Source organism: Odocoileus virginianus, chromosome 16, assembly GCF_023699985.2.
Source record: "Odocoileus virginianus isolate 20LAN1187 ecotype Illinois chromosome 16, Ovbor_1.2, whole genome shotgun sequence".
Taxonomy (NCBI): domain Eukaryota; kingdom Metazoa; phylum Chordata; class Mammalia; order Artiodactyla; family Cervidae; genus Odocoileus; species Odocoileus virginianus.
Window position 1 is genome coordinate 18,752,267 of NC_069689.1, and position 15,777 is coordinate 18,768,043.

The 15,777-nt window shown below is 45.0% G+C and overlaps 1 long non-coding RNA gene across 2 annotated transcripts; it reads left to right on the top strand.

The window, feature by feature from the left end:
* The first annotated feature begins 2,447 nt into the window (after window positions 1-2,447).
* LOC110126366 (uncharacterized) lies at window positions 2,448-10,924 on the top strand. 2 transcript variants are annotated; one of them, XR_011491635.1, is made up of 3 exons: window positions 2,448-2,692; window positions 4,862-4,976; window positions 10,195-10,924. It is a non-coding gene; the product is annotated as an uncharacterized lncRNA (long non-coding RNA). The 2 variants fall into 2 exon arrangements; XR_002310394.2 differs by lacking the exon at window positions 10,195-10,924 and having other exon boundaries at window positions 4,862-5,246.
* The last annotated feature ends 4,853 nt before the right edge of the window (window positions 10,925-15,777 follow it).

Genomic DNA, 15,777 nt, shown 5'->3' on the forward strand with positions numbered 1-15,777 from the left:
CAGAACAGAGTGTATGGTGCACTGCTGTTATTGTTTCACACACACAAAAAAAGGTGTGTGTGGGCGTCCACATGGGCCTATCAATGAAAACATTCTGGAAGAATACACAGCAAGATGGTAACTGTGACTTTCCGGGGAATAGGACTGTAAAGAATTTAAATTTCCTTTCTATCTTTCTGGATTATCTGATTTAAAAAATAAGACAAGTACTTTTTGACTTTTTCAAACTGCAAATAAAAAAATGAATCTCATTTCTTTTTGAAAGTGGAGAATTCTGACTCTGGGGCTCAGGAACCCTCAAAGGCCCAGGGGGGTTGATTGAGATGCCTTGGTTAGCAAGGGCAGGGCCTGGGTGGGGCAGGCCAGCAGGAGGGGGAAGGAGATGGATGCACCCCACCAGGGTGATGAGACCCTTCCTGGTAGTGAGTTCCCCTCTCTGGTCTCCCAGTGGTCTGGCTGAAGCTGGATGCTGGGGGATTGGGGAGGGGGGGGGTCTCTGCAGTGATGGAGGCTAAGCCAGATGCTTCTTGGGTTCCAGGAAAAGCAGAAGGTTTAACCGACTCACTGAGGAGTGAGAGGCAGGGTGTGGACCCCAGGCTGAGACCAGTGGGACCAGGGCTGGGGGTAGCAAAGGATCCCCCTCCTTTGACCACTCGTCCTCCTCATGCTCTCTCCAGGCTGACATTGCCTCGGGTCCCTCTTAGCTTTGCGGTTGATGCCCTTCTGGATGGTCTCATTCATACCTGTGCCTTCAACCCCCTCCTGGCCAGGGACCATGTCATCTTCTCCACACCTGAGTCCACCCTCCAGGCTGCCCCCCTTCCTGAAAGCTATGCCTTATCTTGTCACTCCCTTGCTAAGGTCTTTCATGGGCTTCCTTGTGTCTGCCAAGAAGGGATGCAAGGCCCTTCAAATCTGGCTCCAATCCAAAAGCCCTCCCCACTTCTATGCCTGGAGTTCCTCTCTGTGTGTCTACAAAGCTACCTTTCCTTTGTCTACATGATAAAATCTTATTTTTTCTTTAAGACCCAGCCCAAAGGTCAACAACTTCCACTGTGAAGCCTTCTAAATACTCCAGGGATTCCGAACATTTTTGTTTCTATAATCCTCGGTAACTTACTCTCCTTCGTCATATGTTGTTTTCTCTCTCCATTAGCATACTAGCTCCATTAGGGTAGAGGTTGAAAAATTTTTGTTCCCTGCTGCATCTTTGGTGCCTAGAGCAACAGTGCCTGGTAGCTGTTTCCTTATAAGTTTCCTTATAAGCAGGTATGAATGAATAAATGACTTTATGAATCTTTGCCATTGATGTTGTTCAGTTGCTAAGTCATGTTTGACTCTTTGCAACCCCATGAACTGCAGCACATCGGGCTTCCCTGTCCTTCACTATCTCCCAGAGTTTGCTCAAACTTAAGTCCATTGAGTCAGTGATGCCATCCAACCATCTCATCCTCAATTGTCTCCATCTCCTCTTGCCTTCAATCTTGCCATGCACTTCGCCTTATTTTTTGAATGAGGAAGCAGAAGCACAGAGAAGTTAATTAATAATTTTGGCCACCTGACTAGAAAATACACTCTAAATACCAGGTGTGACTATTCTGAGCCTCAGTGTTTCCATCTGTCACATGGGGAAGATAAAAATACAGCTGCCCTGAAGTTGCTATGGGTTGTTTGAGGCTCATATGAAATGATGTTTTTGAGTGAGCTTTCAAACTGTGTTGACTATTATCATTTCCCTTCTTCTCTTAAGAATTAATGTCACAAGGGAAAGAACTAAAATGAAGACCTCAGAGATCAACTAGTCTAACCCATTATTTTCCAGGGAGAGAAGTTCAGGACTCCTGGTAACTTCTAGACACATGTTGAATGTCTCTGGACAAAAAAACTGGGGACCGACCTCTCAGATTGGTACCTCCCTGTGAGGACCAGTCTGCAGGCATCCATCCATCTTTCAGTTCTTTTCTCCTTCCATCCATCCTTTCATTCTTCCACCCACCCTTTCATTCTTCCTTCCTTCCATTCATCCTTCTAACCAACCATCATGTATCCTTCTATCCATCTACCCATCCATCCTTTCACTCTCCACCCATTCATCCTTTCTTCTCACCATCTGTCAAATCCATTAATCTTTCCACTCATCTGTTTATCCTCCATCCCTTCACTTATCCATCTATCCACCCAAAGTGAAAAAAGTGAAAGTGTTAGCTGTTCAGTCATGTCTGACTCTTTGCGATCGCAGGGACTGTAGCCCACCAGGTTCCTCTGTCCATAGAATTCTCCAGACAAGAATACTGGAGTGGCTAGCCATTCCCTTCTCCAGGGGATCTTCCCAACGAAAGGATAGAATCTGAATCTCCTGCATTGAAGGTGGATTCTTTACCTTTTAACCACCAGGAAAGCCATGAACCCAAACATCTCCTCAACTATTCATTGTTTCTTACAGTCATCATTTTACACAGATCATTTCCTGAGGCTCTGCTGTTGCACTAACACTGGATGGAGATCAACAGACCATCTACCTTTGGAGCTGCTGATAGCCTTGAGAAAGAAGTGTAATATGAGAGTGTGGGAATGCACCCAGCAAGGCTCTTGGTGCATGTACATGCTAAGAACTTGGAGCTCTCCCTCTGATTAAGTCACTTGCTGGAGGTCCCACACTAGTAAGTGGGGGAACTGGCTCCAGAGCTCAACCGTAAGTATTCTTCTTACCCTACCTTGCTGTCTCTTTCCTGAAAGACTTCCCTGAACACTGTCAGCTCTGGGGAGAACATGCTAACTGGGGGGCCAAGACTTCACGTAACGAGAACACCTTACTGGCCACCCTCGTGGTGATCTACGACACCAGAGATCTCTGTCCAGGGGACCGGCTAGGGTCAGGCAAACAGGCTGGGTGTCAGCAGGCAGGAGGCTGCAGGAAGAGAAACAGTTAATTCATTAGTCATGCAGGCAAGCGGAGCTTTGCACATTAAGCCCCTTCATCTCCGAGCAATTGCATCCATCAAGGCAAGAGAAAGCAATTTGGTTAAGTGGTGAATTTAATCACACTGCAGCTGTTCAGAAACCACTTAACGCCTTTGACAGCAATTGTGCTCTTCTTACCTGGAAAGCACACTTCTTTAAACACATGGCTTTTGTACTCTCAGCTCCTGGTTTGTCAGATTATAAAAGCTACAGAATGTTGGTGCTGAAAGGCAGCTCCAGGAAAGTCTTTCTGGTTCTGCCCTTCCATTTTGAAAGGATGAGAGAGCAGAAACATGATGAATCCTATGTTTCTCATCTATTCCTCCCAACAATCCTCAGGGCCCAGGTACACCTTCCTCTCACAGATGCTGAAACTGTTGCCCAAAGGGGTGAACCTACCCACTTGAGTTCAAATCTAAGAGTGCTTTATTCCCAAGTCTTCACTTCCTGTTCATTGGAGTCATTTCTGCAAAACTGCATCTTTTTTTGCAACTGCAATTTTTTCCATTATACTACTCAGGCTACTGGGCCTCTTCCATTTTATCTCCTAATCACTCTCTGTAATTTTCTCCCCTCTCCTCCCCCCAGCCACCAAGGCCCACATAACTTTGTGCCAAAATCATTGCCACCCCCACTTGCCCCTATGATCTCTCTATCCCCAATCTTGATATCCTCTACGCTTCTGATGCACTGTTTGGCTCTCAGGTTCACAGCATAGCACACCACCCTCATCCTGCCTCTCCCTGGCTCAGAATTTTCCCTCGGCCCCCACTACCTACAAGATAATATCTAAGGATGCTGGTACAGGACGCTGCCCTGTCTTCCCTCCCACCCACTCACCATTTCTCAAACAAATCTCATTTTCAAGCTTCAGATTTAGCAAGCCTCTTCATACCTCAGGGCCTTTGCACATGCCAGTCCCTTCCCCCTCTCCCAATTCAGCCTTTCTCGTCCCAACCCTCTCTGGTTTCTTTCCTTAACTGACTATAAGACAGGAGATAGATGGGTTCCAGGTTACAAACTGGTCTCCTATTTGCATTTCATGGGGCACGAAGAAGTGGGCTTCAGGCTGGATACCTATGACTGTAACATTTCCTGAGACAAGAGATAGGTAGGCTCCAGTTAAGGCATTTACAAGCAGCTTCCTGTTTGCCCTCTGAAATGGACATGACAACAGAAACAGGGTAGGTAGCCAGTGTTTGTCTCTTGTAAACACCTTAAGGTTTATAGTCATGGTAATTAGTCAAGGTAAGAGTCATGGCAAGGACAAAGAGGGGCAAAACCCTGTTTGAGTAAAGATCAGAGATCTCTGCTCCCCCTTCTTTTGGGACAAGGGCGACGTTACACGGGCACAGAGACGCCCCTTGCGGGTCGAAAGTCAAGGAATGATGCCAGGCCATAATGTTGTTGGCCAAAATCTTGGCATTCTCTGCTCCCTAAAGCAGAATAGAAAAGTACAGACTTTGGAGGAAATAGAAAGGTGGCTTTAATCCTCAGCCCATGGAGGGGAGAGGATTGTGCCTCAAGAACTGTACCCCACTTCCATGAGGGGTCTTGTATTCTTATTCCTCTTGCATTGTTTCAAAAACAGTCAAAGGCTGGCATCAGATAACCCAGTAGTTGAGTCGGGCAGTTTGGTAGCCCTGGGGTCTTCTTTCTATAGAGCAAAAAGAGAAAAACTACAAGGGGTGGTCTGCAAAGAGAGTGCGTGAAAGGTGAGCACCAGATACAGGTTGTAATTAACATAGAGTCAAAGGACAATAGGTGCAAAATGTAGCTTGTGCAGAGTTAAGAGGCAGAAAGGCAAACTTAGTTACAAACTACAGATTAGGAACAGTTAAAATAAAAACTAGGAATGATCAGGCCTGCTCACTGTTCTCTTTCCTGTCTTTGTTCTCAGGAAAGGGAAAGAAAAAAAATTCATTCCTCTTTTTTCCTTTTCACTGCAACAATAATGAGTCTTGCTCCTCCCAGAAGCCTTCACTTCAAGATCCATCTTAGCAGAGGGTCCCAAGGTAGGTCAGGTGTGGGAAAAGAAATCAGCCTACCTTTAGGCCTAAAAGAAAATTGGCCTGAAAGTAAAAAAGACCTGGAAGAACTGACATGTAAATGATGCAACCACCCCTTTACTGAGCTCCTCCTCACTAGGGGCAACACCCATACCCTTTCTCTCCAGGTGTGTGTCTCTGCCTTGCTTCTGTCTTACCTAAGAAACCATTTCTCTGTGTGCGCTCCCACTTGTTGTTACGCTGTGTCTCTAATAATAAACTTTGTACCTGCATTTAGTTTCTGCCTCCATGATGCATGCATTCCTCACTGGGGGCAAAGATCCAGGGAAAAATTGCTTCTAGCCTCTAGCCCTTGCTGGTCTGGTGGCTAGGATTCCTGGCTACCCATCTCATCCAGGCTACCCAGGTTCGATTCCTGGGCAGGGAATTAAGGTCTCGATTCAGGCCACCACTCACTGCTGTCTCGCTGGGATCAGCTACTTCTCACACCTTATGTCTTGGTTTCAGAATCATCTGCTCACAGAGACTGTCATAGGTCAGTTTCACAGAGAGCAAACCCTGAGATGGAAAGGCATGGGCGAGCGATTAATTAAGCAATGCTGGAGTGGGGAAAGGAGACTGAATGGAGCTGGGGATACAGGCCAGGCAAAGGGGAGACCCTGAGCAAGTGTGTGATCTCAGTCCTGACCCCATAGGGGCCCCTGGAGAGTAAATCACAGCTTGGAGTTTTCCTTGACACCAGGCAAGGAGTTTGGCTTTGTACTCTTACAGTCTGAGGCCAAGTCCCCTGGGGGACGGATGTAAAACCCAGGCCCTTTCCACTCCAATAACCCAAGGGCACTTCCTTAAGCAAAGCTTGTGGAAGCCCTGAGAAGCAGTGTCCATGCACAAGGATGGGCCACAGATGAGCTGATGGGATCTGAGGGTATCTGGGCACAGTGTTTGCCCAAGAGGTTATCCTCAACTCCCATCCAGAAACAGGCCTTCCCCTATTCATAGTCTCAGCCCCTTCTTAACTTCTTTCTTTCTTCTTTCCTTCCTTCCTTTCTCTCTCTCTCTTTCTTTCGTTCCTTCTTTTTAATAACCACTTGCATTTCTTTCTTTCTTCTTCGTTTTTTGGCCTCACTATGTGGGTTACAGGATCTTAGTCCCCCAACCGGAGACGGAACTCAGGCCCCCTGCAATGGAAGCACAGAGTCCTAACCACTGAACCACCAGGGAACTGCCTTCACTTGCATTTTCTTGTCTTGTTTCTTGGCCTGTTTGTGGTCTCTCACCCCCTGAAGACTGTGAGGGCCTTGAGGGCAGAGATTCTCTTTATTTTGTCCATCATTCTATCTCCAGCGCTCAGCATGTGCATGCGTGCATGTGTGAAGTCACTTCAGTCATGTCCAACTCTTTGCAATCCCATGGACCGTAGCCCGCCAGGCTCCTCTGTCCATGGGATTCTCCAAGCAAGAATCCCGGAGTGGGTTGCCATGCCCTCCTCCAGGGATCTTCCTGACCCAGGGGTTGAACCTGCCTCTCTTACACCTCCTGCATTGGCAGGTGGGTTCTTTACCATTAGTGCCAACTGGGAAGCCCCATTAGTGTTAAAAGGCGGTAATGGAATGAGTGAATGAATGCATGAACAAACACAGGCAATCAGTGATAAAGCTTATACCCAAATTCAGGACTCCACTCAAGAAAAAGGAAACCTGAGTGGACTAGTGGAGAGGAAAGAAACTGGCGAAGTTATTATTTTAAAAATTCTTTCATCGCAGATGTTCTTATGCATGAATTCTTCCAAACTGTCAAAGAACAAAATTCCAAGGAATATGTACACTTGCTGGAAACATAGAAAAATAGAGAGCTACCCAATTTATTTTACAAGGCTAACATAACCCTAGGTGATATCTGAAGTACACAAAGCAAAATCTATAGACTGATCAATAATATAGAGAAATATATTCACTTTTCCTCCCCTCTTTATAGTAGATTTTTTTAGCTGATCATATTGATGTCTGGGGGGTTTCCCTGGTGCACAGTGCTAAAGAATCCACCTGCCATTCAGGAAAGCGAGTTTGATTCCTCAGTTGGGAAGATCCCCAGAGGAGGAAATGGCAACCCACTCCAGTATTCTTGCCTGGGAAATACCCTGGACAGGGAATCTGGTGGACTACAGTCCATGGGGTCACAAAATAGTTGGACACAACTTATCGACTAAACAACAAAAACAACATTGATGTCTGGAATAAATGTCTACATTTCTCAGTAGTTAGGATTCAATTATACATTAAAAAAATATTATGACATAACCCAGTAGAATTTATCTCAAGAATTGAAATCTATAAATAAAGTATATCAGTATTAAATACATACAAGAAAAAGCATACTGTACAATATTTTAGTAGATACTCCAAAAGCATTCAATAAAAATTAGTCTTTATTTTAGAAACTAAAAATTAAAAGTATAAGGAGATTTTCTTAACACAATAAAGAATAAGCAGTTTAACTTACATGCTTGTATCATATTTTATGATGATAGACTAGAGTAATTCTCATTAAAATCAAGATTAAAATGAGGTGGTCTCTATCCCTCTATCAAGTATTATTCTTGTGAATTAACAAAGACCTGAAAAATAACGTCTTATACAAGAAAAGAATTTTTCTGTCAGGCAAAAGAAACCTGGAGGTAGGCAATCCAGGGCAACTCCCTTGGGATTAGGGAACAAAATTTCTGCTATATTTTCCAGCATCTTGGTGCTTGCCTTCCAGCCTTAGGTCTGCATGAGTCTCTTATTGCTGCTTTAACAAATTGCCGCAAACTCAGAGGCTTAAATCAACACAAATTTATGACCTTGTAGTTCTGGAGGTCTAAAGTCCTAGCAGGTCTCACTGGGCACAAAGCAATGTGTCAGCAGGGCTACATTCCCTCTGAAGCCTTTATGTGAGAACCCATTTTCTTGCCTCTTCCAGCTTCTAGAGGCACTTGGATCATAGTTGCATCATTCCAACTTGCCATCTTCACACTGCTCTTTCTCATTCTGACCCTCCTGCCTTCCTCTTTTCTTCATAAGGACCCTGGTGATTACAATTAAATCCATCTTGATAAGCCAGAATAATCTTCCCATCTCAAGATCTTTAACTTAGTCATACCAGCAAAACTCTTTCTACCATGTAACTAACAAATTCACAAGTTCTAAGGATTAAGACATGGACGTCTTTAAGGGTCATTATTCTGTCTACCAAGTGGTCCAAAATGGCAGCCAGAGTCCCAGCCATCACATCAACCTTTCCAGTCAACAGCAGATAGAAGGGAGCAGAAGACAGGGATTGTGAAGGAGTTACACACAACACTTATGCTGGCATCTCACTAATGAGAATTCAGACACACAGTCCCATGTAGCTGCAAAGAATGCTGAGAAGCAATGTATTCAAGCTAAAAGTTAGGGTTCTGTAATCAAAGAGGAAGGAGAGAATGGAGATTGAGGTAAGTGATTCAGCAGGGTCTACTGAAGTCACCGTTATTATTTGATAGTGTTTTGGAGGTTCTGACCAATGCAAAAAAACATAAACAGTAATAAGAGGTATAATCCCCAGAAAGGAATAGACACAGTAGCATTATCTGAAGAACATACAATTTAATTACTTAGAAAACCCAAGTTCAGTGAAACTCTGTGGGGATGGGAAGGTTATTGCAGAATCTGTGGAGAATAAATATCATTTAAGAATACTGAATGAGGGAAATTATTTTAAAAGTGTGAGTACTGAATGAAATGAATGAAATACCAGCAGAGTTCTGTGTCTTTAAATTTTGGCATAATCATTTTAAAGTTAACATGGGAAAATAAATGTAAAAATACAGTTTAAAAAGTTGAAAAGAAAATGAGTCTTACCTAGTGTGAAAATATAAAAGGACAAGAATTAAGACAATGTTGTTCTAGTGCATGGGACTAAGCAAGTTAGTGGCCTGTACAGACATTACTGAAGTAATGCTAATGGATGGTCTGACCCATCCATTATGATCGTTAGCCATAAGGGTCCCAAGGGAGACATTTGAACAAGGTAAAGAAGAAGGGAGTGCAGATTTAGGGCTTTAAAGGGCCATTAAACTTGGAGTCCTCTTGACCTGGGTTGAAATCCTATCACACTCTAGCTGAGGAAACTGGGATGTTATGCAATTTATCACAGACTTGATTTCCTCATCTGTATAAATGAGCTAATCAGATCTGACTGTTGGAAGATGACAAAAGCACTTTAAATGTTGAAAAAGAAAAAAATGTTCATGACAAATGACAAGTATCTTGGAGTCAGGGTCTGAGTCTGTGAGGTTAAGAGGAGCTGAGTTCTTATCAGCAGGCAGTGGATTTTTCTGAAATGCAGTCCTTACCTTTCAAACAGCAATTTAGTTCATTTACATTTATTGAGACTAGTGTTGGTTTAAATTTATATATAATCCTTTATTTCCGATGTTCTATTTACCTGGCTATTTCATCTTTTTTCTTTCCTTTGTGTCTTTCATTGAATTGATCAAATTTTCTTTTTCCCCTTTGTTCTTCTACTGGTACAAAGTTATGCATCATATTTTCCTTCCCTAGTGGTTACTCTGAAAGTTTTAACCCACTTGATTTAATAAAGTCTAAGGTTAGCCAGAATTTATCTTTTATTTTAAATAATAAAAAGACCTTCAAGTGTTTTCCCTCCAATTCTGCCCTAGGTGTTGTCTTAAGTGTCTTCATTGATCAATATCTCTATTTTTTAGCTTCCTCAAATTAGTCATTTTTGTGACTGTTGTTTCCTACAGTGAATATTTGTTTAAATGTATCCAGGTTTCTCAACTGACTTGATCAAGATTCCTTCTTATAGCTTTCTCAATCTCTGTATCTCTCTCATTCTTAAATTAATGCTTGTATTTCCCCCAGCACTTCAAACTATTGTTAAAATAGCATTTAATTATCTTCTAGATTTCATTGTTATGGTTAACAGGCTGTTGGTCCTTTGTAAGCAGTTTGTCTTTTCTCTTTGAGCTTCTAAGCTCTTTTCTTCTACTTTAGGGTCCCAAAGTTCCTCTGCAGTGTTTCCAGTTGTAGGATCATTTATTTTAACCCTGCTCGACTCGAGGTGCTTCCTCAACTTAAGGATTTAGAGCTTTCCTCTGTGATGGAAAATTCTCAGCCACTGTTTCTTCCATTGGAAGGAAGAAGGGAGGATGACCTCTCCTCTATTGCCATCTTTTTCTAAGGGAGAAGATATTCCCGTTGTATAAAGATGAGCATCCTTCCTGCGCCCCAACCACCTGCGCCTCAAGCAGGGTGAAGTCTCTCCAAGCCCAGCCCCAGCTGGTCGGTCAGCAGTACCTGAGAAGCCGGAATCCTGCGGACAGGCTGCTCCGGGTTTACGGGAGACTCTGGAAGCTGGAGTTAAGACCCTTCCTTCCAAGCTGCCTCAAACCTCGCCTATGGGGTGGGCTCAGACGGTCCCTGCCCCAACAGAGACTGGGGGAAGGGTTCCTCTGGAGGCGTGACAAGGGCCTCCTCAGCCCTGTTCCTCCTACCCTAATGAAAACATCCGAACCCACTAGCGGTGATCCTGCCACAGAGACCGGTTCCTCTCGCTTAATTCAAGTCTGGGCTGGGCTCTCAGGCCTGTTTGCTGTCACGTCTGTTGCCCCAACTCGTGCCCTCCTCCCCACCCACAGGAGCCCATGAAGACCCCGCACCCAGGTGCTCTGAGCCTGCCTGGAAACCCCCAGGGTCCTTCAGACACTGGGTTGGGGCCTCGACGGAGGAGCCCTCCCTCCGCTGCTGAAAGGGCTGGAGTGCGGGTGCGGGGGGAAGGGGGGACCCAGTGTGGCCTGTGGAGCCACGAGGAGAGCAGGCCCTGAGACACTCCTGCCTCCAGCAGAACATCAGCGCCACCGCCCAGGAGCCCGTTAGGTCTGCGTCACCAGGGGAGGAGGAGGTCGCTTTACAGGGGAAATACAGCTTCAACCACAATAAAGCTACACCCCCAACCGTGAGCGCTCACAGGTTGTAAGCATGAATAGACTAGCATTTCCCCAGATACTCAGACCTGAGAGGGAAAACAGTTTCTGAGCCTGTTTCTGTCTTCATAAATCATAAGGCTGTGGAGCATTTTCTTTACGTCGGACTCTGCTCAGAGCGTTACCTTATTTAATCTTGTGATGTAGGGATCTGCTACCTGCCTTACAGTACTCCTGGGGCTTCTCTGGCAGCTCAGATGGTGAAGAATCTGCCTGCAGTGAAGGAGAACTGGGTTCAATCCCTGGGTCGGGAAGATGCCCTGGAGAAGGGCATGGCAACCCACTCCAGTATTCTTGCCTGGAGAATCCCATGGACAGAGGAGCCTGGTGGGCTACATTCCATGGGGTCGCAAGAGTTTCACATGACAGAGCGACTAACACACAGTACTCAGGAGGAAAGCTCAGGGAGGCCGGGCCACTTGCCCAAGTTCACACAGGGGCTGAGTGGCAGTCAGGATGTAGGACCGCTGGAGGATGAAAGGGAGGTCTTCCACACGATGACAGAAGCAGGACTTGAACTCCTCCCTCGCCTATCTGTGTTCTGTGGGTACTAAGGTCGATCCCTTGGAGGCAGCTCTGCTTCACGCAACGCAGCTTCACGTGATCGCCCCGCACTGCAGGCTTTGTTAAATAGCAGCTCCCTCTAGTGCACTGAAAAACGGCTGAGTTGATTATTAAAGGAGGGTGGGGGGAGCGATACACTGGGAGGTTGGGATTAATTTACACATACTATTATATATAAAACAGGGGCCAGATAGCTAATGAGAACTTCCTGCACCGCGCGGGGGCCTCTACTCAATACTCTCTAATGGCCTGTTTGGGAAAAGAATGTAAAACAATGTACACGTGAGCATAACTGATTCACTTTGCTGTAAGCAGACTCTAGCACGTTGTAAACCAACTGTGCTCCAACAAAAATTAATTTTAAAAAGAGGAGAGAAAAAAACAGAATAGCAAGCAGGTGGGAAGCGAGAAGGAAGGGAAAAAGGAAAAAGAAGAAAATGAAAGGGAAGAAACCTTTGGAACCTTCTGGAAATGTTTCTAGGAGCTGTGACTTGTGCATGACAAGACCTGCTGGTGCCCTCTTTGGGTTAGTTAAGGAAGGAGCAATACTTAGGGTCTTGGGAATAAATGTTCCAGTAAACGTTACCAGGAGGCAGGTGGCTCTAAACACTACTGGGACATCTGCAAAGAGGCAGGCTTCCCAGCCGCCACCCCTGGGCATCGTGTTCAGGGTGTGGCAGCGGCTGCGCAGGGGGCTGGGATCACCTCGTACCAGGTGAATCGCTGCCTTCAGGTCTCAGGCTGGAGGAGCCAGGGTCAAGCTCATCGCTGCCAATCAGAGATGCACCCTGGAGGCCTTCTGACCCAAATGATTCCAGAAAGTCAGCACCAGGAAGGAGCAGTGAGGCCAGAGGGGGACCTGTCCACCCCAAACGGCTTTACCCTGGGGGGGTCTTCACCCCACCATCCCAACATCTTAGTCATTTCTAATGCTTTCCAAACCCCCTTTAAGAGAAATTCACATTGACCAAGAGAGGCATCTGAGAGACAGTCTTTCTCTGGAGTGTTTAAAAAAAAAAACCCTCTAACTATCAATTTTCTGGAAATATAGGGGAGAGGGGGATGTTAAATGACACTGTAAAATGTAATCAGAAAAATACAAAATGCAAAATCTCAGCAGAACAGATGACCTAGTTTCTTCCACAAACAAATGTAAGGGGGAAAATGAGGATGGGATAACAGAGAGACTTCTAAGAGATGTATCAACAAAATAGAGACATGAATGTATAAGCTTCTTTTGGATCCTGATTTGAACAAACCAATGATAGAAAAATAACATTTATCACTGACTTGATATATTCAAGGCATTAAAAAGTCATTGTTATTTTTTAAGTATGATATGATATTAGGATGATGTGGAAAACAAAAGGGCCTTATCTTCTGCAGACAAAAACTGAACTGTTCACAGAGGAAATTATACGATGTCTTGATTCAATTGTGTACTAATCCAGGAGGGGGCTGTGGGTGAGACCAGAGATGATGACAATTGCCTGGGGATTCATTATCCTATTTCCTCAAACTTTTATGTGTTTAAAATTTCCCTTATTAAAAAAATCACTACATGAAAGAAGGGGGGCAATGTGATTCAGAAGAGTCAGATCATGAATACTGAAGTTTCTTTTTCTTATTGTTTATTTTTTATGACTCCTCAAAAGAGAGATAACTGATTTAATAAAATCTGTATATAAAGTAGGGCTTCCCAGGTGGCACTAGTGATAAAGAACCCATCTGCCAATGCAGGAGACATAAGAAACTAGGATTCGATCCTTGGATTGGGAGGATCCCCTGGATGAGGGCATGGTAACTCACTCCAGTATTCTTGCCTGGAGAATGCCATGGACAGAGGAGCCTGGCGGGCTACAGTCCATGGGGGCACAAAGAGTCTGACACAACTTAGCAACTTAGCACAACACATACAACACATATACAGAGCAACATTTGTAAGTGATGAGGTACCCTGCAGAGGTGCTGGCACGGGCAGTGGTGCCCTGGCTGATGTCTCAGTCTATGAGCCTTGGCGTTCACCCTCTTCCCAGGAGAGGAAAGGGTTCAGCTGGGTTTAGGGCTTGTGTATCTTGGGCAGGGGCAGCCTGGTGCTGGTCAGAGTCCAGGCCCTGCCGCACGCCCTGGGGGGCTTTCCATTGCGCACAGTTCTTCCCAGGACACAGAGCAGCCTGGGTTTCCAGGAACCATTGATCAATAGCAACCCTGGGGGCTGCTGACGCTTAGCAGGTGGCCTCTGGGAAACAGAGCCCAGCCTGGCGGAGGGTCAGATCCCACAGGAAATGTCAAACCCAAACAGGAATCACATTCGTCCTCCCCAGAGTTTAGAAGGATGGATAGAGTGTCCTCGCTCCAATCAGACAACTGCACTATTTCAAAACCCTGGCCAAAGGCTCATCCAGGGATAGGGTGCTTGGAGGAGCCGGAGGTGGCAGGTCTACTCTTTCTCCAGGCCAGCGGCTGCTTGTAAAAGACCATGTCCGATTCCTAAAGCATTCAAATAAATCCATGAGAGAGAAAGGACACCCCTAGGCATAGAGGCAGCACCACGCAGTGCATGAAAGGAAAAGGACAAACAACTCACACCAGAAGAAGTGTGCAGCATCACCAGATATCAAATTCGTGAAAATTACAACAGGAGACTAGTGGGATGTGTCATGTTGGTGAAAGTATTTAAAATGTGTAATGTGTGCTTCCTGGTGGTCCAGTGGTTAGGAATCTGCCTGCCAGTGAGGGGGACATGGGCTTGATCCCTGGTCTGGGAAGATCCACTGTGCCTTGGGGCAACTAAGCCCATGAGCCACAATGCTGAGCCCACATGCTAGAGCCTGTGCTCCACAGCAAGAGAAGCCACTTCAGTGAGACGCCCTTGCACCACAACAAGAAGTAGCCCCGCTTACAGCAACCGAAAAATGATATATATACAAGAATGAGTTGACTGATTTTTTTTTAAGCGTAGAGTGCTCCAGATTACAGGTGACCAGAGATATACAACTAAACCCAATGTATAATCACTGCTGCATTTGGATCAATCCTGGATGGGAGGGATATTATTAGAATAATTGGTAACGTTGAATATGGGTTATGGGTTAGAAATGGCTCAAATGGTAAAGGATCTGCCTGCAGTGTGGGAGACCTGGGTTCTATCTTTGGGTTGGGGAGATTCCCCTGGAGGAGGGCATGGCAACCCACTGCAGTGTTCTTGCCTGGAGAATCCCCATGGACAGAGGAGCCTGGCGGGCTATGGTCCATGGGGTCACAAAGAGTCAGACACGACTGAGCGACTAAGCACAGCACCGCATTGTATCAAGGCTAAATTACTGATTTTTATCATTGTCCAGTGGTTATGTAAGAGGTTATTAGGAAACACACAGTGAAATATATGAGGGTAAGTGGTCATGATACATGCAACCTACTCTCAAATTGTTCAGAAAAAAGGGAGAAGATGAACAAATGGGGTAAATCTGGGAAAGGGGGAATTTCTTTGCACCATTCTTTCAGTCTTCCTGTAGATTTAAACTTACATCAAAAAGTGAAAAAAAAAAAAAAAAAACCCAACTCAGAGTACTTGACGGTGCTCAGTGCTGCAGGAGGACGTTTGTCCTACCAAAAGAGAGGAAGGCAGTTCTGTGTTCTGGAGGAGACTTAGGTAATAAATAATGACTTTTGCCCCAGCTAGTCCTCTTCTATGTAGTTAGCCTAAAGAAAAAACCATGGCTGCACACAAAGATGCGGTGATCAAGTTTTCACTGAAGCACTAAATGTTCAACAATAGATTGGTGAAATTAATGATGGCAACATTTGCAGAATGGAACACTGTGTAGCCATTTAGATGATTCTGTGAAACTATATTTAATCACATGGAAATTTTCATAATACATTAAGTGGGGGGTGGGGGGGAAATGTCCCAAGACATCCTGTTCTTGAGGATCATTATGTTGAAAACTAGTCAAAGCCAAACCAAACTGACTGTGTGTGTGCCTATGTGTGTGTGTGTGTGGTGTGTGTCTTCATTTAAATCTCCTTGAGGTCAGGAACCAAAGTTTATTTTATTGTTTAAATTTCTTTTCTCAATTTATTTTCAGCTGCACTGGGTCTTTGTTGCTGAGCATGGCCTTTTTCTAGCCGGGGCAAGCGGGGGCTACACTCTAGTCGTGCTGCTGCAGGGCGGAAGCCAATTCTGACTCCACGTTGGAAACTGATTCTTTGACTTGC